At 42.9% G+C, this 23,626-nt stretch overlaps 1 protein-coding gene across 5 annotated transcripts in view; it reads right to left on the reverse strand.

Moving 5' to 3' along the window:
• The window catches only part of ZNF568 (zinc finger protein 568), a 100,072-nt gene that overhangs the window by 30,438 nt on the left and 46,008 nt on the right, over positions 1–23,626 (reverse strand). Inside the window, exon 1 of one of the 5 annotated variants that reach the window (XM_051847077.2) lies at positions 7,452–12,060. The exons of the other annotated variants lie outside the window; for them this stretch is intronic. The gene's annotated coding sequence lies outside the window, so the exon portion shown is untranslated. Of the gene's footprint in view, positions 1–7,451; positions 12,061–23,626 lie in introns of those variants that run through there. 5 annotated transcript variants of the gene reach the window in all.

Genomic DNA, 23,626 nt, shown 5'->3' on the forward strand with positions numbered 1-23,626 from the left:
GAGACAGAGAGAAAGGTCTTCCTTTTTGCCGTTGGTTCACCCTCCAATGGCCTCCGCGGCCGGCGCGCTGCGGCCGGCGCACCGCGCTGATCCGATGGCAGGAGCCAGGAGCCAGGTGCTTTTTCCTGGTCTCCCATGGGGTGCAGGGCCCAAGCACCTGGGCCATCCTCCACTGCACTCCCTGGCCACAGCAGAGGGCTGGCCTGGAAGAGGGGCAACCGGGACAGAATCCGGAGCCCCGACCGGGACTAGAACCCGGTGTGCCGGCGCCGCTAGGCGGAGGATTAGCCTAGTGAGCCGCGGCGCCGGCCAAGGCCCGGCATCTTGTACTGAGTCCAAACTTGTGGCTCCAAGACACAGCCTAAGTGGGCCCAAGGGTCAGTAGCTCACATTGTGTCCTTAGGGTTGGTATTAACTCTATGGGCCTAGAGCCCTGGCAGCAACAGGATGAAAGAACAGAGAAATGGAAATAGGAACACAGCCTCATTTCACCCACCCCCAATAGCCTCTGTAGACCGAATGGCCTGGGTTGTATGTGTTCCAGCTGGGCTTTAAAATACCATGGCGGCTACAGCAGCTAGCCACCAAGTCAGGGGTTTTAGATAGATGCCCAGACCCCATCCATCGGTCAACCTCTCCCAATATAGGCCGAGAATGCACAAAGAGGGCAGTGCCCCAACCTCTCCCACCTCTCAAATGCAGAGCTGATGACCTGGCCACATGGGGTTGGGGGTGGGGGCAGTGCATGTATGTACACACACACACACACACACACACACACACACAGAGAGAGAGAGAGAGAGACTTACAGAACTTCACTGAGGTAGGGCACCCATCACATTCCCCTGGGGTACACTGGGAGCACAATTCCTGTCCAGGGAGTATAGCATGGACTACCCAGGAAAGAGGACACACCCCGAGCACATTCTGGTGCCCCCTTCAAACCACATCCATTCCATGCAAGTGCTAAACAATGACACTGTCCTCTTCGAGTAAGAACTAGTCTGCTGGAAACTCCTCTCCTATCCCAAAGGCTCATGGTCCTGATGTCCTTTATTTGGGAAATCTGGATAACCCCAATAACTGACTACAATTAAAATGTCAGGCAACCCCCTGCCCCTCCCAGCTCCAGGATTCTTCACTGTCCACTCCTCAGGGACCCTGATACTTGGGACTGACAGAGTCCATGCCAAACCAGTAAGTTAAGGTGATCAGCAAGCCCTAACCCTTTACATATTAACACTACCAATCAACAAGTGCCAGCCAATATTGGCAGGAAGTGGCTCAGGCCACAGCACCCTGTGGTAAATGTACTCCAGAAGAGGAGTGGAAAAACCCAGATGGCCCAGAGCTGCGGCCGGAATGACTACCTTACAACCAGGGGTCCTCCTTGTTCCAAGCCTCCGAAAAGCACAGTCCAGACCTCCCAGCTGCACCCAACCACCCGCCAAGGACCTAGGTGGTCCACAGGCCATGGCAGTAATAGGTGGCCACTGAGAGGTAGGAAAAGATCGTGGGGCAGTGAAAGCTGCGAGATGTCCGGACTCTGCTAAGTCCAGCAACACTCCTTGCCCAAATAGGTGTCTAGAGGCCTCAAGAGTTGCCGGTAAAAAAAAAAAAAAGTTGTGGACTGCCCAAAGTTCTATCCACAAGGAGCAAGGGATTAGGAGAGGACTCCTCAACCACACCATGAAATAGGAGTCTTCTTGGACGTGACGTGGAAAGTTCAGGATTGACCACATCCCACTACAGTCTGGTGCCCAAATTTGGGGTGGGAAGTGCAGAGTGCAGGCTGCAGTGAGGAAGGTGGCAATGCCAGGGCTTCTGGCTTCTCAGCACAACTCTAGTCGGGTCACAGGCACTACCAGTAGGGGCTGGGCACAACCCTGGAGTGGGAAATGCAGTCCCAGCTGAGAAAGCTGGGGATGTGGTCCAGGAGAGACTAAAGGGGGTCAGTCTTGGGTTCAGGATGAACACGAGGAGACTGGAAGAGGTTGAAGGCGGTAACCCTGAATCTTGAATGGAAATAATGGAATACCAATGTAGTATTTTAAGAATAAGAAGCAGGATGTTTAATGACAGACATACAGTGGAGAAATACTTTAGGTAGAAGTGTTACTAAGTTTTATTTACAATGTAATGCTGTTTTTGAAATTTAAATAAACACAAAAAAATAGGCACTTGGGTACTAAATATTGGATAAAAATATTTCTAAAAGTTACAATAATATCGTTAACAGCAGCTAATTTCTTGGATGTGTAACTGTGAGCGACTTTTTAACACTGCTTTTCAGTTTCAGGGTCTTCTCTTATAGGTTGGCCATTATGATTTCCTACTTGTGAAACATTACTTCTTAAATTTTGGTAAATATAAATAGAGACTCTGGAACTGATGAACCAGAAACCAAAATACTGCACCAGACTTTAAAAATCCATAACTTGGTACTGAAAGATAAATGAAACAAAAAACACAGATAATAACACAACCAAAATTAAAACAGAAACAAAACTGAGAAAGGTTAAAGCAAGAGACATAGAATTTAAAGAATTTTGAGGCTATTATGTATAACTTTGTAACAATGGTAGAGGAAACTGTACATTTTCTAGTAAAACTTAAAATAATTTATACTAAGAAGTAAAAGCCTGAGCAGAACATTAACTGCAATAAAATTTAACGATGTCACAAAATATGTGCTTTTGAAAAAGATACTGTATCAAGTTGGTTATAGCTTAGTTTTAATTTTTGAATAATGATTATTCAAATAATTAATATCACAGGAAAGATGAACTATTCTCTAATGAACTTTGCATAAAACCCAATAAAGAACAAAAGAGAAGTAGTAATCAGTTTCTTTTGAGATTACAGATATAAAAATTCCAAATAAAAGGCTTATTTCAGTAATACGGTATAAAATTTACACAATGAACTATAAGATTTCCTAATGTTTGAGCATTAACCTTAGGAAATCTTACAACAAAATGCACTGAATGAACAAATTAAAGGGAAAAAAATCCATGCCATGTATCAATTGAAGCCCATAAGATGATATGAGATAGAATTATATCCCTGTCTTCCAAGATGTTCAGGTTCTAATCCCCAGAACCTGTGACTATGTTATCTTGCAAGGCAAACAGACCATTCAGATATGCTTCAACTGAGGGTCTTTTGAGATGGGAAGATTGTCTAGATTATCTGTGTAGACCCAAGGAGCATCCTTCTAAGAGAAAGGCAGGAGGGTCAGAATCAGAAAGATGTGTCAATAGAAGCAACATTTAGAATCACGTGCTTTTGAAGATGGGAGGAAGGGCCTGTAAGTAAAGAAATTCAGGCAGCTTCTAGAAGCTGGAAAAGACAAGGATATAGATTTTTCCCTTAGAGCCTACATAAGGAACACAGCTCTGCTAATACCTGGATTTTAGCCACTTTGGACTCCTGACCCCAGTCTTTGGATGAGGAAAACTTCTCTTGGAGCAAGAGGGGAGGGGTGCAGTGACTTGTCATTCACCAGAAAACCAGGCACCTCCTAAGTCAGTCCTTCCTCCTTACTTCCTGAGCTACATTCTTCTCCCTGTCCCTCAACTATAGGATACAGAAACATACACATTTCTTCCCCGAAACCTCCTCTCTTACAGAAACAGACTGAGGACCAGGTTCCCTACCTTTCCTGTTCTGGTGGTATCACTGGGTAAATCCCTAAGCAGTTCAGTGTCCTCGCAAAGTTATTTGTCCCCTAGGATAGAGTGGAGTCATCTCATAGGTACCTTCAATTGTTTATTTTTAAAAATTTCAAGTTTCCATGAAAATTAAAATAATACAAAGAACTCTTATACGAGGTAGATACCTGGTCCCTATATCCACCAAATGTTAGCAATCTGCCAATTATGATTCGCACTACTATTTAAAAATAAGTTCAAGTATCATATTACTTTATTACTAAATATGTCAGTATGTATCTCCTAAGAAAACACATATTTTATAACCATATACAACTAAACAGTGTCTCACACATATCACTATACACAATAGCACAAACAAAAAGCGCCACAACACACAGTGGCTGATCCTGACATCATGAAAGACAGAAGTACAAGGGTACTTCAAAATGTTTCGAGGGAGAGAATGAATGATATTATAATGATTATTTAAGTGCAAAAAAAAATTTAAAATCCAGGGCAGGTGTTTGGCCTAGCTATTAAACTGAGGGCTAGGATATCCACACCCCACATCAGACTACCTGATCCTAGACCTGCCTCCAGCTCCTGAGTCCAGCTTTCTACAAATGCAGACCCTGGGAGGCAGCAGTGATGACTCATGGAACAGGGTTCCTGCCACGGGAGACCTGGACTGAGTACCCAGTTCCAGACTCACCTGGGCCACTGTGAACCAGTGGATGGAGCTCTCTCTGTCCTGCTCACTTTCTCAAATAAATAAATAAATGAATAGAAATTCATGCATAGTTTTTTCCTGATGTACATTTTCCAAACTGAAGAGGATTTCAATTATTTTAAAAAAAGATTTATTCTTATTTATTTGAAAGGCAGAGTGACAGACAAAGAGAGGGAGAGACACAGAAAGAGATCTTCCATCTGCTGGTTCACTTCCCAAATGGCTACAACAGATGGTGCTTGGCCAGACCTAAGCCAGGAGCCTGGTCTCCATCTGGAGGTCCCAAGTACTTGGGCCATCTGCTGCTGCTTTCCCAGGCACATTAGAAGGGAGTTGAATGGGAAGCAAAGCAGTGGGGATTCAAATCTGTGCTCTGGTACGGGATGCTGGTGTTGTAGTTGGCAGCTTAACCTGCTGTGCCATAACACCACAGCCCGGACTTCAACTTGGTTTTTTGGGGGCACCAAAATCAACTTAACTTCTAATTCCATTTCCTACAGACTTTCTGAAGTACTCGCACACAAAATACATATACCACATATCTCTGACCTCAATTAACAAAAATTCCACAATTTAGTAAAATTGAAATTTCCCCCTGAATGTTTCCCAAATGCCTTGCATGTTTTAAAAAAAATTTACTCATTTAAAAAAATTTATTTGAAAAGCGAAACAACAGAGACAGACACACAGAGATCTTCCATCTCTTAATTCACTCTCCAAATACCTGCAACAGCTAGCTCAGCCAGGTAGAAGCCAGGAGCCAGGAATTCACCTGCTGCCTCCCAGGCTCACTGGGCTGGGGCAGAAGCTGAGGAGGACCTGTCTTGGGCATTCCATGGAATGTGGGCATAAGCATGAGCTTAAACGTGCTGCACCAGTGCTCACCTCATATACATTCTTCTTTAAGCAGGATACAGGCAGAGTTCACGCACTGCATTTGATGTTGTCTCTTTTAATACAGAACATTCCCTCAGCTTTTTTGTTTTTGCTATTTATTATTTTTTTAAAGAATCTAGGCTTGTCTACAAATATCTCTTATTCTGTATTTATGTGGTTATTTCCTCATGGTAAAGTTCAAATTAAACATACTTAGTAAGGATACTACATAAACAATGTTGTGTTCTTCATGTATCGTATCAGGAGACAGATGAAATCAGGTCATTTCACTATTGGTGATAAATCTGATCATTTTGTTAAGGTAGTAATGGTCAGATATCACCACTGAAAGTTGTATTTTTCTCCCTTTGGAACTGGTTAAATAACCTGAGAGGGAGTAACTTAGGACTATATGTACTTACCAACAATGACATGCATATTTAATATACGTTACAGTTTCATATAAATTAATACATGTATGCTTTTCTTTCAAATAAATTGTGGATGTCTTTAACTATATGTACACATTATGGTATACAGTTGACCCACCACATACACATATTTTTTAAAATATATATTTATTTGAAAGGCAGAGTTTACAGAGAGGGAAAGAGAGATCTTCCATCCACTGGTTCACTCCCCAAATGGCTGCAACGGCTGAGGCTGGGCCAGGTCAAAGCCAAGAGCCAGGAGCTTCTTCCGGATCTCCAATGTGGATGCAGGGTCCCACGGACTTGGGCCATCTTCTGCTGCTTTCCCAGTCTCATTAGCAGGGGGTTGGATCAGAAGTGGAGCAGCCAGTACTCGAACTGCTGCCCATATGGGATGCTGGCATCCCAGGCAGCAGCTTAACTAAGCCACAATGCCGACCCCCATGTTCTTCTGTAGTGTTGGATAACCGATCCATGTTAATGTTTTGTGGAACACTCAAGATACAATTTTTTAAAATAAGATAGAATTTTTAACTTTGTTCCTGACTGTTGAATTTCACCCTCAGGAGAATACAATATCACTGTAAACAGGTACTCATTTTCAAGTTGCTGAGATTCTCAATCACACTCAGAGTAATAGTCAAAGCACTGATGGGCAGAAACACATTTTGGAGAGAAAGAATTCTTTATTGTAGAGATTATAATCTGCCAACAAGGTAGGAACACTGTGATGAAATAACTCATGGGTGCTTTTAGTTGAGGGCAAATTGCCCTGCCTGATGAGACTGTTAGGAGTTGGGTATCGTGCAGAGCTTAAGTGTAACATCTTGGTGAATGATGATGGGCTTTTGGCAAGAATAGCTGAGATGGGGCCAGCACTGTGGGTGTAGCAGGTAAAGCTGCCCCCTGCAGTGCTGGCATTGCATATGGGCGCCGGTTCAAGTCCCAGCTGCTCCACTTGTGATCCAGCTCTCTGCTATGGCCTGGGAAAGCAGCGGAAGATGGCCCAAATCTTTGTGCCCCTGCACCCGTGTGGGAGACCTGGAAGAAGCTCCTGACTTCGGATGGGCGCAGCTCCAGCTGTTGTGGCCATCTAGGGAGTGAACCAGCAGATGGAAGACTTCTCTCCTTCTCCTTCCCCACTCTGTCTGCCTCCTGCCTTTCAATTAAATAAATATTTTTATTAGTAATAAATTTTTAAATAAAACAATAAAAATTTTAATAAATAAATATTTATTTAATTGAAAGGCAGAGTTACACAGAGAGACAGAGAGGCAGAGAGGTCTTCCATCCAATGGTTAATTCCCCAATTGGCCACAATAGCCAGAGCAGCACTGATCCGACGTCAGGAGCCAGGAGCTTCCTCTGGGTCTCCCACGTGGGTGCAGGGGCCCAAGGACTCGGGCCATCTTCTACTGCTTTCTCAGGCCATAGCAGAGAGCTGGGTTGGAAGTGGAGCACCTGGGTATTGAACCAGCACCCATATGGGATGCCGGCGCTTCAGGCCAGGGCGTTAACCCACTGCGCCACAGCGGCCGGCCCCATAAATAAGTCTTTAAAAAACAAACAAAAAAGAATAGCTGAGAAGCATTTTGAACCTGCAGCTGATTCCTCTAGACAGTTTCTATCTAATTGGGTTAAATTAGGTAACAGAAACCACAAAACAATTTAAACAGAAGTCTAACAGAAAGAATTATGACACAGAGAACTCTAGAGGCCTCCTTAGGGATAAGGGAGAGTATCCAAGGAAAGACAAACCTTGTAGGAGGTTCTTCTCCAAGGCTGTTTCTGGCTTCACTGGAGAACACGTGGTTTGAACTCTCGGGATGGAGGAGAAGTTTACTGGACTATCGGTTACTCAGAGTCTGAGTGGCACTGCAAGCATGAGACCCGAGGAACATGGTGTCCCTATTAAGAGGGCTGCAGGGAACAGCTGTGACACACCCACGCCAAGACTGATGGGCAGGAGTTGGAGTGCTCCTGTGGGCTTGGGGTGTGCAGCAGTGTTCCATCAGAAGGGCCGTAGCAAGGTGGTCACTGAACCAGGCAGTGCTGCAGGCCGTGGAGCACAACTGGTACTAAGCATCACTGAATGTTCTCACACACATACCTCCTTATGGTGGAATGAGGTGAAAAGTTCATGCCAAAATGGCCACTGAGGTGAAAAGGTCATGCCAAGATGGCCACTGACAACAAAAACTGCCTGGCAACAGGCCATGATTGGATGGCTTTGGAAACCACATGACAACAGAGGAAACCACATGACAACAGAGCCTGAGTGACGGCAGGCCGTGATTGGATGGCTTTGGAAACTGCCTGGCAACAGGCTGTGATTGGTTGAGGCATAGACCGCCCCTTGACTGGATTGGCTAGTCTTGGCTATATAAGCTGTTGTACTAACTCAAATAAAGGAGTCTGCAGGCTGCTCGCCTCAGGCCTGCTGTCACCTGACTCCCGGGGTCTGTGTGGTGACTCTGCACCTCTTGCCCCCACCATGCTCCTCCTTTCAGAAACGAATCCACTGCAACATTGTTGAGAAATCAACTGCAACATCTCCTGCTGACAGACTATGAAGAAAGGGCATGAAAAAATAACATGTAGCAACCACAGCCTTCACTATCTCTCCAAAACCCTTTACTAACAAAGCTTAATGTTACACTCACTTTAAAGGATATGCTTAAGGTCCAGTCCATTTTCACAGAGTTAAGTATTAAGGGGAATTGAGAGGTGAGAGGCAATAAATTGTAACTGGCACACTCCACCCCTTTGGCTACTCAGTTTCCACACCCTTTTACATACACTTAAACTTCCTTATAAGAAAACAACTCTATCCAGCAAGGTAAAGCTATCCAAATGAGAAGATGCACAATCCTAACAGCTGGCTACATTAATTACTAATTGTTTAACAGCTCAATTTCAATTATAACTCCACTGAGTATGCTGTTACTTAAAGAGTAAATTGGAAAATTAACCTCTAAAAATTTGTATATGTTAACACTGTTAGTATAAACGAGGCCAGTGCTGCAGTGTGGTAGGCTAAGTCTCTGCCTGTGGTACTGAAATCCCATATGGGCACTGGTTCCTGTCGCAGCTGCTCCTTTTCCAATCCAGCTCTCTGCTGATAGGCTGGGAAAGCAGTGGAAGATGACCCAACTGCTTGGGCCCCTGCACCTGTGTGGGGAACCCAGAATAAGCTCCAGGCTCCTGAATTCGGATTGGCTCAGCTCCAGCTGTTGCGGCCATTTGGTGAGTGAACCAGCAGATGGAAGACATTTCTGTCTATCCCTCCCTGTCTGTAACTCTGCCTCTCAAATAAACAAAACAATGGGATAAAATATGCAAAGCTGCTGTGGTGCTTATCTGTAATTGTATATTAGGTCAGGGTTGATATACATGAACTCCTTTTTCTTTCTTTCTTTTTTTTTTTTTTTTAAGATTTACTTATTGTTTTGAAAATCAGAGTTAAACAGAGAGAGGAGAGGCAGAAAGAGAGAGGTCTGCTGGTTTACTCCCAAATTGGCCTCAACGGCTTGAGCTGTGCTGATCTGAAGCCAGGAGCCAAGAGCTTCTTCTGGGTCTCCCACATGGGTGCAGGGGCCCAAGGTCTTGGGCCATCTTCTACTGCTTTCCCAGGCCATAGCAGAGAGCTGGATTGGAAGTGGAGCAGCTGGGACTTGAACTGGCGCCCATATGGGATGCCAGCACTTCAGGCCATGGTGTTAACTTTCTGTGCCACAGCACCGGCCCCTATGAACTCCTTCTTCAACAATCCATTCCATACTTCCATTGCCTTCAGTGACAACCTCAGATACTGTGGGTTCTTTACCTTGTAGGGTAACCTATCCCTTCAATCCTGAAGAAGCTAACTCCTCAATCATTCTGCCTTTTTTCTTTCTTTGTATTACTGTAGCCATTATAGGAAATGCCAATCTGTTCTTCCTTCCTTCCACACATTAAATCATCTCAAGGGGCCAGCGCTGTAGCATAGCAAATAAAGCTGCCAACTGCAGTGCCAGCATCCCATATGGGTCCCAGTTCAAGTCCTGGCTGCTCCACTTCCGATCCAGCTCTCTGCTGTGGCTGAAAGTAGAAGATAGCCCAAGTCCTTGGGCCCCTGCACCCATGTGGGAGATCCGGAAGGGACTCCTGGCTTCTGGCTTCAGATTGGTGCAGCTCCGGCTGTTGTGGCCAACTGGGTAGTGAACCATTGGATGGAAGTTCTCTCTCTCTCTCTCTCTCTCTCTCTCTCTCTGCCTCTCCTCTCTGTGTAACTCTTTCAAATAAAATAAATAAATCTTTAAAAAAAATCATCTCTAGGTTATCTATAATACCCAATACAATGAAAACACCATGCAAATAGTTGTTTAAACTGTACTCTAGTGAATTAGTGACAAGAACAAATGTGTACCTGTTTCGTGTAGTGCTGCTTAAAACATTTTTGATCTGTGGTTGGCTGAATCTGTGGATACAGAACTTGCATATACAGAAAACTGACTGTACCTGTGAGGATGAATCTGTCCCATCCACAATGGAAAGTTCCAGTGTATCTGACCTTCAAGCTGGTGGTCAGGTGTTCCTCACAGAGAATGAAGCCATATTAGAGACTCGATACTAGTCTACTATTGCAAAAACTAAAGGGAAGGACTGTTGCCAGCTGATTATGCCGTGTTTATTAAGGAAGAAAATGCTTTCAAATACCCTTCACCCCAAATATTTCTGCTTATATTTCACTGGCTAGATTCATAACACATAGTTACCTTGGTGAAGATAGACTAGGCAATAAAATACAGAATTCTTCCAACATCTATAATAGAAATCAACAAAGAAAAAGGGGCCCGGAGCCATCTGTTGTATCTTTCAAACACTTAGTGTCTGACACAAGCCCTCACCACCAGAAAATTGGTTTTTTGAAGGACAGACAAGAATTTGAATCCCGGAATGAAGATTTCAGGTAAACAGCAATGTTTCTGAGCTTAAGACATGGGTAAAAATCAGACTGTTGAACTGGAGAGGGCTGCATGTCAGATTCCCTGGACTCCCTGGCTGATCCAGGTCTCAAACATGGGTGCAAGGGCCCAATGATTTGGGCCATCTTCCACTGCTTTCCCAGGCTATTAGCAGGGAGCTGGGTCAGAAGTGGAACAGAGAGGGGACTCAAAGTGGTACCTACATGGAATACCAGCACCACAGGTGGAGGCTTAACCTACTACACCATAGTGCAGGCCTGCTAAAGGGAATTTTTTCTTTTCTATTTTTTTCATAAACATTTATTTATTTATTTGAAAGTCAGAGTTACACAGAGAAGAGAGGCAGAGAGAGACAGACAGACTGACTGACTGACTTCCATCTGCTGGTTCACTCCTCAAATGACCACAATGGCCAAAGCCGTGCCGATCTGAAGCCAGGAGCCAGGAGCTTCCTCTGGGTCCTCCCATGTGGGTGCAGGGGCCCAAGGACTTGGGACATCTTCTACTGCTCTACCAGGTCATAGCAGAGAGCTGGATTGGAAGTGGAGTAGCTGGGATCCGAACCAGTGCCCATATGGGATGCTGGCACTCCAAGCGGTGGCTTTACCTGCTATGCCACAGCACCGGTCCCGGCAAAGGGAATTTTCTAAGAGAATTGAAATAGTCTGCTTTTTGATCTGGGAGGCAACTACTTATGTATCTAAAATTTATCATTATGCACACTTAATATTTTTCTATTTTATGAATTTTTAAAATTTTATTTATTTGAGTGGTAGAGTTACAGACAGTGAGAGGGAGAGACAGAGAGAAAGTCTTCCTTCCGTTGGGTCACCCTCCAGATGACCGCAATGGCCAGAGCTGTGCTGATCTGAAGCCAGAAGCCAGGTGCTTCTTCCTGGTCTCGCATGTGGGTGTAGGAGCTCAAGCACTTGGGCCATCTTCTACCACTTTCCCAGGCCACAGTAGAGTTGGATTGGAAGGGGAGCAGCTGGGACTAGAACTGGCGCCTATATGGGATGCCAGTGCTGCAGGTGGATTAATTTACTGTGCCATGGAGCTGGCCCCTGAAAATATTTTTAATAGCAAAAATAGATCTTAAAAAAGATAAAAGGGGGCTGTTTCTGTGGCACTGCTTGCAACGCTGGCATCCCATATGAGCGCCACTCTGAGTGAGTCTTGGCTGCTCTACTTCTGATCCAGCTCCCTGTGAAATGTGCCTAAAAAGCAGAAGAAGATGGCCCAAGTCCTTGGGTCCCCGCATCCACGTGGGAGATCCAGAAAAAGCTCTTGGCTCCTGGCTTCAGATCAAGGAAGCTCTGGCCGTTGCAGCCAACTGGGGAATGAACCAGTATATGGAAGACCTCTCTCTCTGCCTCTCTCTCTCTCTCTGTATACCTCTGACTTTCTTTTTTTTTTTTTTTTTTTTTTTTGGACAGGCAGAGTGGACAGTGAGAGAGAGAGACAGATAGAAAGGTCTTCCTTTGCCGTTGGTTCACCCTCCAATGGCCGCCGCGGCCGGCGCGCTGCGGCCGGCGCACCGCGCTGATCCGGTGGCAGGAGCCAGGAGCCAGGTGCTTTTCCTGGTCTCCCATGGGGTGCAGGGCCCAAGCACCTGGGCCATCCTCCACTGCACTCCCTGGCCACAGCAGAGGGCTGGCCTGGAAGAGGGGCAACCGGGACAGGATCCGGCGCCCCGACCGGGACTAGAACCCGGTGTGCCGGCGCCGCTAGGCGGAGGATTAGCCTATTGAGCCGCGGCGCCGGCCGACCTCTGACTTTCAAAAACATAAATAAATCTTTTTAAAAAATACTTTGATTTATGTCTGCTAGGCATTTTGTAAATACTGATTGCAGTTGGTTAACCACGTTTCTGTGATTTGGAGGCATTCCTGGATCCTTTATTGAGTAGTGACAACTAAAATAAGATGGTGACCAACTACAAATAAAGCAGAACACATATACCATGTAAATCTAGGACCAGCTATCTTTCACTGCCTACATGTGTTGTCATAGCTCTGAAATTAATTTATAATCTTACATTTTTATTGCAAAAGATTGTAATGACTAGTTCCCTGTGGAGCTAAGCCAAGATCATGGACAATCTATTTCAAGGTGCTGCTGATCAATGCAAGGTGAAAATTTTATATTAAACATGAACTGGCAGCTGCTAAAATTATAGAGAAGAAATTGAAGACAGAGCAGTGAATCCCTAAAACTGACCTAATCAGTTGATTGTTGGTGATCGTCTGGGACACTTTTGAGCAGCTTTTTCAGGTCCTGCTGCAGACAGGCTGGATCAGGATCTTGTGGGCAGGAGCCCAGAGATCTGTTTTTAAAACACTTCCTAGGCTTGTCTGATGCTAGTCTAGTTATACTACTCCTGTGCACTGAATTGTGCTGATGGTACAGCTGCTAAAGAAACAGCGATCTTTAGGGTGGTTTCCCCCTATTTCAAGGTCAGATTTCTGGACTCCAGGAGAGAAACTGAGTCTAGGCCTACTGCAATTAGAAGTGTGACGAGAGGCAGAACAGAGTGACTGCAGGAGAACAGATAGGTAACCAGAGTCAGAATCATAAATGCATAGGTAGTGACAAAGAACGCCTATGTTCTAAAAGAAATCTAGATTTTTTTTTTTTTTAACCAGGGGAAAGTCAACCTAGATTTATGATGACAATCCTTTACTTCCATGTGGTAATTTGCAGTCTGCAAGTACTTTTGATATATTATGGTCACTCTATTGGTCTTCAAGGCAATTAGCAGGTGCATCATCCTCATTTTCACACAGAGCATGGCCCCAAGTTGCAAAGCACTGGAGTGAGAGCTGAAAGTAGGAGGCTATGTTCTTAGTCATACCTTATCTTCTCTTAAGGTGACAAATATGTTGAAAATAAATTTTAAAGTAAAAATCTAAACATTTAAAGAACAGCTTTGCCATTTATGGGAGAACTGTATTTATCTGGAAAGTAGCATTGAGTTGAAACACCTTATTTCCATCACACAAGGTTAACAACTCTGTATAAATCTGTAGGTTGGGAGGGCTGTTAAAGGGCACTCAGTCTACTTTCCTCGCTGAAGAAATGAGGACCTGGAGAGTCAGAGGAGGTACCTTTGCCTGGGGCTTCTTATATCAGTGAATCTGCCCAAATGTTGGAAACAGGGATTTTACATGAACTATTGTTCCTCAATAGAATATACTGATTTATATTAGTTTGACATGTTCCAATTTTTTAGCTTTAAATTAAGCTTGTAATGATGAAACTTTTAGAATCCTCTGAATTAAAATGTTCACTTTCTTTCCTAAATGAGACATTTGTGTGACTAACTTAAACCTGATGTTTTTACTTATAAAATACTTCCCCAACAAAGTTTTTCCTCTCTTAAGAACTAAGACATGGTGTTTGCAAAGGAAAAATGAAATTATTTTCCTTTAGCTTTTTTTTTTGAAGTAAAATAGCTTTATAATTTGTTATTGTGGTAACGGATAGAAAATTATATGCAAAATATATCTTTTACCAGTTGCTATCAAACCATCTGAGTTACCTGAGAGGTTTTTGAGATTCTTAGCTGTTTTGAGCACCAGAATTAATGTGATGCAGTATAGATATAAAATGTTTCAAAGGACAAGAAGTGGACACTAATTTTTAGAACCCAAGCAAGTAATGTGTTGTGGGAGCAACTGAGACTAGACTAAATTACTGGAACTAGGACTAATTCTATGCATCTGCTCTCCCACAATATGGCACTGAGAGACAGCAAACAACTTCTACACAACTGCCTCGCCAATTTGACTTACGAGCTGCAGGAGCTGATCCTGCTCCTGATTGGAGGAGAGCTGCGTGCTCGGCGTGTGGGCAGCAGAGTTGGGATTGGTGGAAGAGGACTATAAAGGAGGAGAGAGACAACATGCACCAGGAACATCTAAGGGGAACACCTGAGGAACATCTGAGCAGCCCCCGAGAGAGCCGGCCAGCGTGTGCCACTCCTCCGCAGAAGTGGGGAAAGTGGGGGAAAGTGGGGGAAAGGGAGAAAGCGGGGAGGGGGGGGCGGCAGCTAACCCAGGACGGCGTCGTTCCTCCGCGAGTGAGGGAACGGCAGCTAACCAGGAAGGGCCGGGCCAAAAAGAACAGCGCAGGGTCCAGTGTCGTTCCTCCGCAAATGGGGGAGTGACAATGTGTCAATATTTTTAAGGAAGTGATAGAAAAAATATTCTGTGCTATTCTTAAGTATTGGCTGGATTCGGATGTCTTCATACTTAAAAGTGATCATTTTCTCGCACCGTGAAATTTTTACATGAAAATGTTAAAGGGGACACCTACCTTCCTATTTTGTAAAATGCATTCTATATAGCAACAAACTGAAAGAATGAGGGGGGAAAATAGTTCTGGTTTCCAGTCCAGCACATGAAGCTCCAACACAAGAGTCCTTCTTCATTACCACAATGCTTTGGCTCGTATGATAGGACACCATTAAGCATCCACTGACTTCTTTGCTTCCTAATCTTAAAAAATCTTGAAAGGGCACTCATTTTTCTTCAGCTAATAACGTTAAAAAAAAAAAAATCAGGAAGACAACTGCATTGACATGAGTAAATTCCTAAGACCCTCCGTTCCTTAGGGATGCACTAAATGCCTGCCATCATTGTAAAAGTGAACTTGAACTTGATGGAGTTTATGTTGAGAAAGCGCATATTGTATGCAACAGTTATGGCATGCACGTTATTGAAGCATGCTCTACACCCAGGAACTTTTGCTCAGTTAGCAGAACTGATCACTTAACCAGAGCTCTAGAACAAGGTAAGGACAAGAGAAAATAACTCCCAGGTGTCTATACAGCAAAAGGGAACTTACCCCGGGGAAGGCTGGCAAACAGATTTTACACAGCCTCTGTCAATGCAATAGGTATCTGCTTGTACTTATAGACACCTTTACTGGATGGGCAGAAGCCTTCCCAACCAGAACTAAAAGAGCTCATGAAGTGACCAAAACTCTCCTGAAGGAAGTTATTCCACACTTTGGTCTTCCAAAATCTTTACAAAGCGACAATGGGCCTTCCTTCATCTCCCAGATTACACAAGGGATTTGTAAGGCCCTAGGAATTACCCGGCCCTTCACTCTGCATGGAGAACTCAGTCTTCCGGTAAGGTAGAAAGAGCCAAGCAGACTCTATGGAAAACATCACAAGTAAAGAAATGTGCGCTTGGTAAGAAAGGCTAAGAAGGAAAGAGTGTTCTTGGTAAGAAAGGCTAAGAAGGAAAGAGTTTTCTTTTTTAATAAGGAAAGGACACGTTTTTTAAGAATGACTTTATCCTGATGGCTAGTTTACTCTAGACTGGAATAGAAATGATGGAATGTTTAAAGTAAGTTGAAGAGGGTGTATGGAAGTCACAAAAGGTTATGAAAGAAATAAATATTGGACATGCTAACTTCTGCTCTGGGAGGTATCTGTGCCATGCTCTAGGAAGAATGTTGTCTCTGGGTCAATCAGACGGGACAGGTACAAACTCAAATTCATACTTTTCCTGGACAAAGCCAAGCACCTCCAGGACCAGGCCAAGCAGGGCTGGGATTTAATTCCATTTGTCCAAAAACTTTTTGAAGGCCCTGTATATGCACACACACACAAATGGTACTTTAAAGAGTTCTTGGAGGAGCAGGCATTTGGCATAGCAGTTAAGATGCCAGCTAGGATACCCAAATCCCAAGTCAGAGCACCCGGATTTGAGGCTCAGCTTCACTACCAATTCCAGCTTCCTATTAATGTACACCTTGGGAGACAGCTGGTGATGGCTCAAGTGTTTGGGTCCAAGCCATCAACATAAGAGCTAGATGGAGTATCCGGCCCCTGTCATCAGCCTTGCTGTTCCAGCTGTTGTGGGCACTTGGGAAGTGAACTAGTGACCCATGCATGAGAGCTACCTATCTTTCTATCTCTTCGTTTCTCAAATCAATGAATGAATGAATATGTAAAACTTTCTGCAAAGTTCTTGGAAAATAGAATTGAAATTTTTTTTTTGGTGCAAAATTAAAAATTACCTGAGAAGTGAGGAGGAAGACAGGGAGACAGAAAAACAAACACCTCCATCCACCAGTTCACTCCCCAAATGATCAGAGCAGCCAGGACTAAGCTGAAGGTGTGAGTCAGGACACAATGGAGGCCTCCCATGAATTACTTGAACTCAATTAATTGAGCCTTCACTGCTTGCTCCCAGGATCTGCATTAGCAGAAAGCTGAGTAAGGAGCTGGAGCTATGAATCAAACCCAGGGTCTTTGATATGGGACACATGCATTTTATTCTTTGCCATTCAATATTTTTATCTTTAATTTTTGAAAAACCGACATATAAAAATTATACATATTGGGTACTATAGATGTTCATTACAATTATGTGTAGTGTCCAATATATTGATCTCCTCAAACACTGAATGCTTCTTTATGGTAAAAACATCCAAAATACTATCTTCTAGTTTGTTAGTTTTTAATCCAGAAATAAAGGGTACATATCTACAGTCACCCTACTATACAATATAACCCCAGAGCTACAAACTCTTATCCAACTAAGTACATGTTAATCAACTTTTCCCTATCCATCACTTTTTGCTTCCCTCCCTAGCCTGATAGCCACCATTAAATTTTTACTTTTTTTTGAGATCATCCTTTATTATTACTTTTTTTTTATATTTTTTTTAATATTCCACATATGAGGGCGCCGGATTCTGTCCTGGTTGCCCCTCTTCCAGGCCAGCTCTCTGCTGTGGCCAGGGAGTGCAGTGGAGGATGGCCCCAGCGCTTGGGCCCTGCACCCCATGGGAGACCAGAATAAGCACCTGGTTCCTGCCTTCGGATCAGCGCAGTGCACCGGCTGCAGTGCGCCGGCCGCAGTGGCCATTGGAGGGTGAACCAACGGCAAAGGAAGACCTTTCTCTCTGTCTCTCTCTCTGTCCACTCTGTCAAAAAATAAAAAATTAAAAAAATTAAAAAAAAAGATTCCACATATGAATGATAACAAGTTTTGGTTTATTTTACTTAACATAATCATCTCCAATTTTATCCTTACTATTGTAAATGACAAGATTTCAGCCTTTTTTCATTGTGTATTTGTACCACATTTTCTTTATCCATTCATCATAGATGGACACATAGGTTGCTTCCACTTCTTGACTACTGTGAAAAAATGCAGCAAAAACATGGGATGGCAGATGTCTTTTTTTTTTTTTTAAGATTTTATTTGATTTGACAGCCTGAGTTATACAGAGAAGGAGAGGCAGAGGGAGGCAGAGAGAGAGAGATGTCTTCCATCTGCTGGTTCACTCCCCAGATGGCCACGAACGCCAGTAGCTGCACTGGTCTGAAGACAGAAGCTTCGGTTTCTTCCACAGGGGTGCAGGGGCCCAAGGACTTGGGCCATCCTTTACTGCCTTCCCAGGCCATAGCAGAGAGCTGGATCGGAAGTGTAACAGCCGGGACTCGAACCAGTCCCCATATGGGATGCCAGCACTGAAGGCAGCAGTTACACCCATTACACCAGTGCCGGCCGCAGATGTCTCTTTGACAGCAATGATATCACTTCCCTTGGAAGTATACTCAGTTGTGAGATTTCTGGATTGTAAAGTAGTGTGCTATTTTTAGTTTTCTGAGAAACATCCATACTGTATTCCACAATGGCTGTACTAATAATTTACATTCCAAATGTATGCAACGGTTTGCTTTTTCCACGTCCTTGCCAACACTTATCTTTTGTCTTTTTGATAATAGCCAATATACCTGGAATGAATTGATTTCTCATTGTAGTTTTTTCTTAGAGATTTATTTGAAAGACAGAGTTACACAGAGAGGCTGAGACAGAGAGATGCTCCACCCACTGGCTCACTCCCCAAGTGGCCACAACAGCAGGAGGTGGACGGAGATGAAGCAGGAGCTAGGAGCTTCCTCAGGGCCTCTCAAGTGTGTTTTAGGGGCCCAAGCACTTGGGCCATCTTCTGCTGCTTTTCTAGGTACATGACCAGGGAACTGGATTGGAAGTAGGACAGCAGGGACTCAAACTGGCACTGCTATTTGGGATGCTGCTGTTGCACAAGAGGGCTTAACCTGCTGTGCCCTGACACTGGCCTGATTTTATATGCCTTCCTTTGAGATATTTCTGTTTAGATCTACTGACCATTTTTCAACTGGATTTTATATTCTGGATATTTGGCTTGCCAACATTTTCTCCCTCTGTAGCTTGTCTCTTCACTCTGTGGTTTGCTTCGTTTGGTGTGCAGAAGATTTTAGTTCAATGAAATCCCATTTATGCTTCTGTTTCTCGCTGGGGTTTGATCCAAAAAATTCCTAGCTCATTCCAATGACTTGAAGTGTTTCACTTGTGTTTTCTTCTAGTAGCTTCAAAGTTTCAGGTCTCAAATTACAGTCTTCATTCTACTCTTTAATTTTTTTGTACATGATGAGAAACAGGGGTCTAGCTTCATTCTTCTGTATGTCTCCTATTTTCCCAGTGTCATTTATTGAAGCCTGACTGCCCTTTTGCTTTGAGTATGCACATTATAATGATACTAATTCTTCAAGTCATGAAAGTGGGATATCATCATCCCATTTTTTTATGTCCTCTTCAACTTTTTTGTTCATTTATAAGATTTATTTATTAGAGTTAGAGAGGTAAAGACACAGAGAAAAAAAAGAGATCCTCCATCTGCTTTTTCACTCTCCAAATGGATGCAATGGCCAGAACTGGGCCAGGCTGAAGCCAGGAGCAAGAAACTCTATCCAGGTCTCGCATACGGAAGGCAGGGGCCCAAGCCCTTGAGCCATCCTCTGCTGCTTTCTCAGGCACGTTAGCAGGGAGCTGGATCTGAAGAGGAGCAGCTGGCACTTGAACCGGTGCTCTTATGGAATGCTGGCATAGCAGTGTGGCTTTACTCCGGCATCACAACACTGGCTCCTATTAGATTCATTCGCATTGTCTCGATGTCTGATGAATTTTGAAACCAGGATGGGTCAGTCAGACTGTGTAGTTTCTCCTGTATTTGCCTTCTGAAGTTCTGTTTACTGTTTCTTGAAGGTTTATCTTGAACTCTCGGTGAAAAGGTAGATTTCTTGAAAGACCTGAAGCAGTCTCAGTGTTCTTCCCCTGGGTCTTGTTCTAAGAGCTCATTAGATTTCCTTTTTCTCTGGATACTTCTCCGGTTTTGAAACCAAATTTGGATTCTTGACTCAGAAACCCCAATTTCTTTGGCAAGTTGTTCTCTGGAATCAATTCCTGGGTAAGGGTTGCTCATAAATGCCTTGATGAGGGTGTGCAGTTGAGAGGAGCTGTAGTGGGTACGACACCGTCTGGATTCTCTTTGTACAGCAGAAAGATCTGGGGAGGGTGGGTTTTGAGTCTCTTTTTGAGGACGGTCTTCTCCATGGCCTTGGCTTGATTCTAAAGCTTCCTTAAACTCTGCTGTTTTCTGGAATCGATGTCGTGCTCTTCGATTCTGAAACCAAACCTGGATCCTTGACTCTTCAGTGTTGACTTCGGAAGCAAGCTCTTGTCTGGTAGCATAGTTGGGGTATGGTTTTTGATTGAAGGCATTGATGAGGATTTTCAGTTGCTCTTTTGTGAATCTTGTGCGACTGCGCCTATAATTTTGCGATAGCTTCTCTGTGGAAAGAACGTTAGAAGAGTTGTCTTCGGCCATGTTGGAAGACGATCGCAGTGTCTAAGTGTCTATCTCTCTTCAATTTTCTTTTTTTTCTTTTGACAGGCAGAGTTAGACAGTGAGAGAGAGAGACAGAGAGAAAGGTCTTCCTTTTCCGTTGGTTCACCCCGCAAAAGACCACTATGGCTGGCACGCTGAACTGATCGGAAGCCAGGAGCCAGGTGCTTCCTCCTGGTCTCATATGCGGGTGCAGGGCCCACGCACTTGGGCCATCCTCCACTGCCTTCACAGACCACAGCAGAGAGCTGGACTGGAAGAGGAGCAACCAGGACTAGAACCTGGGGTACTGGCGCCGCAGGCGGAGGATTAGACTAGTGAGCTGTGGCCCCAGCCCAACTTTCTTTCATCAGTTACTTACTTGGTTAAATTTATTCCTTGGCATTTAATTAATTAATTAAGGTAGCTATTGTAAGGAACACAGCCATCTCATCTGTACCTTTTTTTTGACAGGCAGAGTTAGACAGTGAGAGAAAGAGACAGAGATAGAGACACACAGAAAAAGTCTTCCTTCCATTGGTTCACCCCCCAAATGGCCGCTACGCTGGCATGCTGCACCAATGCCAGGAGCCAGGTGCTTCTTCCTGGTCTCCCATGTGGGTGCAGGGCCCAAGCACTTGGGCCATCCTCCACTGCCTTCCCAGGCCACAGCAGAAAGCTGGAGTGGAAGAGGAGCAACTGGGACAGACTGGTGCCCCAACTGGGACTAGAACCCGGGGTGCCAGCACCACAGGCGGAGGATTAGCCTAGTGAGCCGCGGCGCCAGCCTCATCTGCCTCTTAACTGCTAGACCTACTCTGGTACAGAAATGTTTTGAAATTCATCATGTTTTTTTCATCATACACATTTTCCATGGATTCTTTTAAGACTCTTGTACTTATATGTTTTAATTGGAACATATAATTGAACAAATTTATGGAGGACCATGTGATGTTTGTATACACTTATACACGGTGAACTTGTTCAAATCAAGGCAAGCATCTCTCTTTTCTCATTTATCAACTCTTTGTAGCGAAGACACTAAAAATCCTCTCTTCTAGATTTTTTTTTTACCACACTATGTTTTAACATTTTTTAGCATTAAAATCCTTCATTTCTGTGGTGCTGCTTTTTGAGTTCTACAGGCAACAGCAATTTAACTTCATCTTTTTCCAAAGTAAGCTTTTTTCCTACTCTACTGATTGAAGTTTTCCTTTTTTCCCGACTGATTTGTTGTCTTTCTCCATCTGCAAAGGTCTGAATGGTGACCTTATAACTCCTAATCTCTAAATCAGGTGAATGTGACTGTTTGGGAAACAGTACTTAACAGATGAAATCAAAGTATCTCAGGTTATTTTTGATTAAGCATTCCCTAAATCTCATGATTTATGTCTTTTTATGTGATATAGAATAGAGGAAGCAATACTGCTGTGGAGGTAGAGACTGAAACAATGTGGCCACAAGCCAAGGACACTTGGAGCTACCAGAAAGTGGAAGACTGAACTTCTCTTATAGGCTCTGGAAGGAACTGGCTTTATTGACATCTTGGTTGTAGACTTCTGGTCTCTGGAACTGTCAGAGAATACAATTTTATCATTTAAAACCAATCAGCTTGATAATTTGCTACAGCAGCCCTAGGAACTAAAACAACATCTTCCATACACATGAGGGATAGTCTGGGTTCCTTTTGGCATTCCACAGGTCAATTTGCCTGTCGTGTGACAATATTATATTGTCTCAATGATACTTGTATTTGACTTTCGAGTAACTTGTGATGACTAAGGCAAGTAAATGAATCAGAAAGAAGAGAAATCTAGACATAGTCACTCAACAGGCTCAGATGGCTGCTTTAGTAAATGCATCCCAACATTCCAGATTCATCCAATTTTACAAATTCTTTCATAAAACAGAAAAATGAGAATATTTCCCAACTCATTAGTGATGTGAGAATAGCCTTGACACCAAACATGATAACATTACATAAAATTTTTAAAAGGAAAGGAAAATGTTTTTCATGGATAAAGACACAAAAATTCTAAACAAAATATCAGCAAATTGAATCTAATATGAAGAAGGTAATAAATCATGACTAAGTAGTTTATTCCAGAAATGCAAGATTAGTTAATATTTAAAAATCAATGTAATTCACCACATTAAGAAAATAAAGAAAACTCACACTTATTTCAATAGATTTTTAAAAAGTGATAAAAATCAGTATTAATTCTGATCTAACTCTCTGTAAACTAGAAATAAAATTTCTTAATCTGATAAACTATGTCTACAAAAATCTACAGTTGATATTATATTTAGTGGTGAAATATTGGACACTTCTTTCCTAAAGTTAAAAAAAATGATAAGGATGCTACTATACTTGTATGAGAGTTCCATTCAAAACTATACAGGATGTCACAGCCAAGGCAATAAAGCAAGAAAAATAAATATGCACAGACAGGAAACAAAGAGGTAAAACTGTCATTATTTACAAGTGATATGATTTTGTGCAAAAGAACCCACAAACTATTACAATAAATAAGTGAACTAGCCAGTTCACTCGAAGTAAGGTCAATATTTTAAAAATCACTGTTTGCTAGTAATAAACAAAACTTTAAAAAGTCCCATCTAGAATGGCATAAAGAGCCAAATACATATCTAAAGATAGACTTGCCAAAGTCTCATATTTAAATCTACAAATCACTTTTGACACGATAAAGAGTCCTCAAAAAGTTCACAGAAATGGGTAGTATGAAAAAACTGCATGTGGGTTTCATTTTCTTTTTTTGCACCAAAAGAAACTTACCTTTCAATTCCATTTTCCAAGACTTTTTCAAAGTACTCTCATAGTAAAGAAGACCAAAATAAATGGAATGACATAACATGTTCATGCAGAGTCAATTCTCAGTTAAACTGATGTATAGAGTCAGTGCACTAATAATAAAAACTGCAGAATAATTTTTGTAGAAACTGGCATACTAATTCCAAAATGTATATGAAAATATAAAGAAAATGGAATAAGCAAGGAACTATGAAGCTGAAAGGTGCTACCAGACAACAAGACTTGTGATAAAGTCACTATCATGGTAGTGGTTCTAGGATAAACAAGTGGATCAAAGTCCAAAACAGACTTCGCATTTTCAGATACCTGATTCATCAAAATGTGTTACAATGATGACAGTGAACATTATGGGTAAACAAAATGATGTTTTTGATAAATAATGCTAGGTCAACTATATATTCATGTGAGGGAAAAAAATGAAGCTTGATCCTTACTTCAAAATGTACATATAAATTACTTAA

The sequence above is a fragment of the Oryctolagus cuniculus genome, chromosome 18 (assembly GCF_964237555.1).
Source record: "Oryctolagus cuniculus chromosome 18, mOryCun1.1, whole genome shotgun sequence".
Taxonomy (NCBI): domain Eukaryota; kingdom Metazoa; phylum Chordata; class Mammalia; order Lagomorpha; family Leporidae; genus Oryctolagus; species Oryctolagus cuniculus.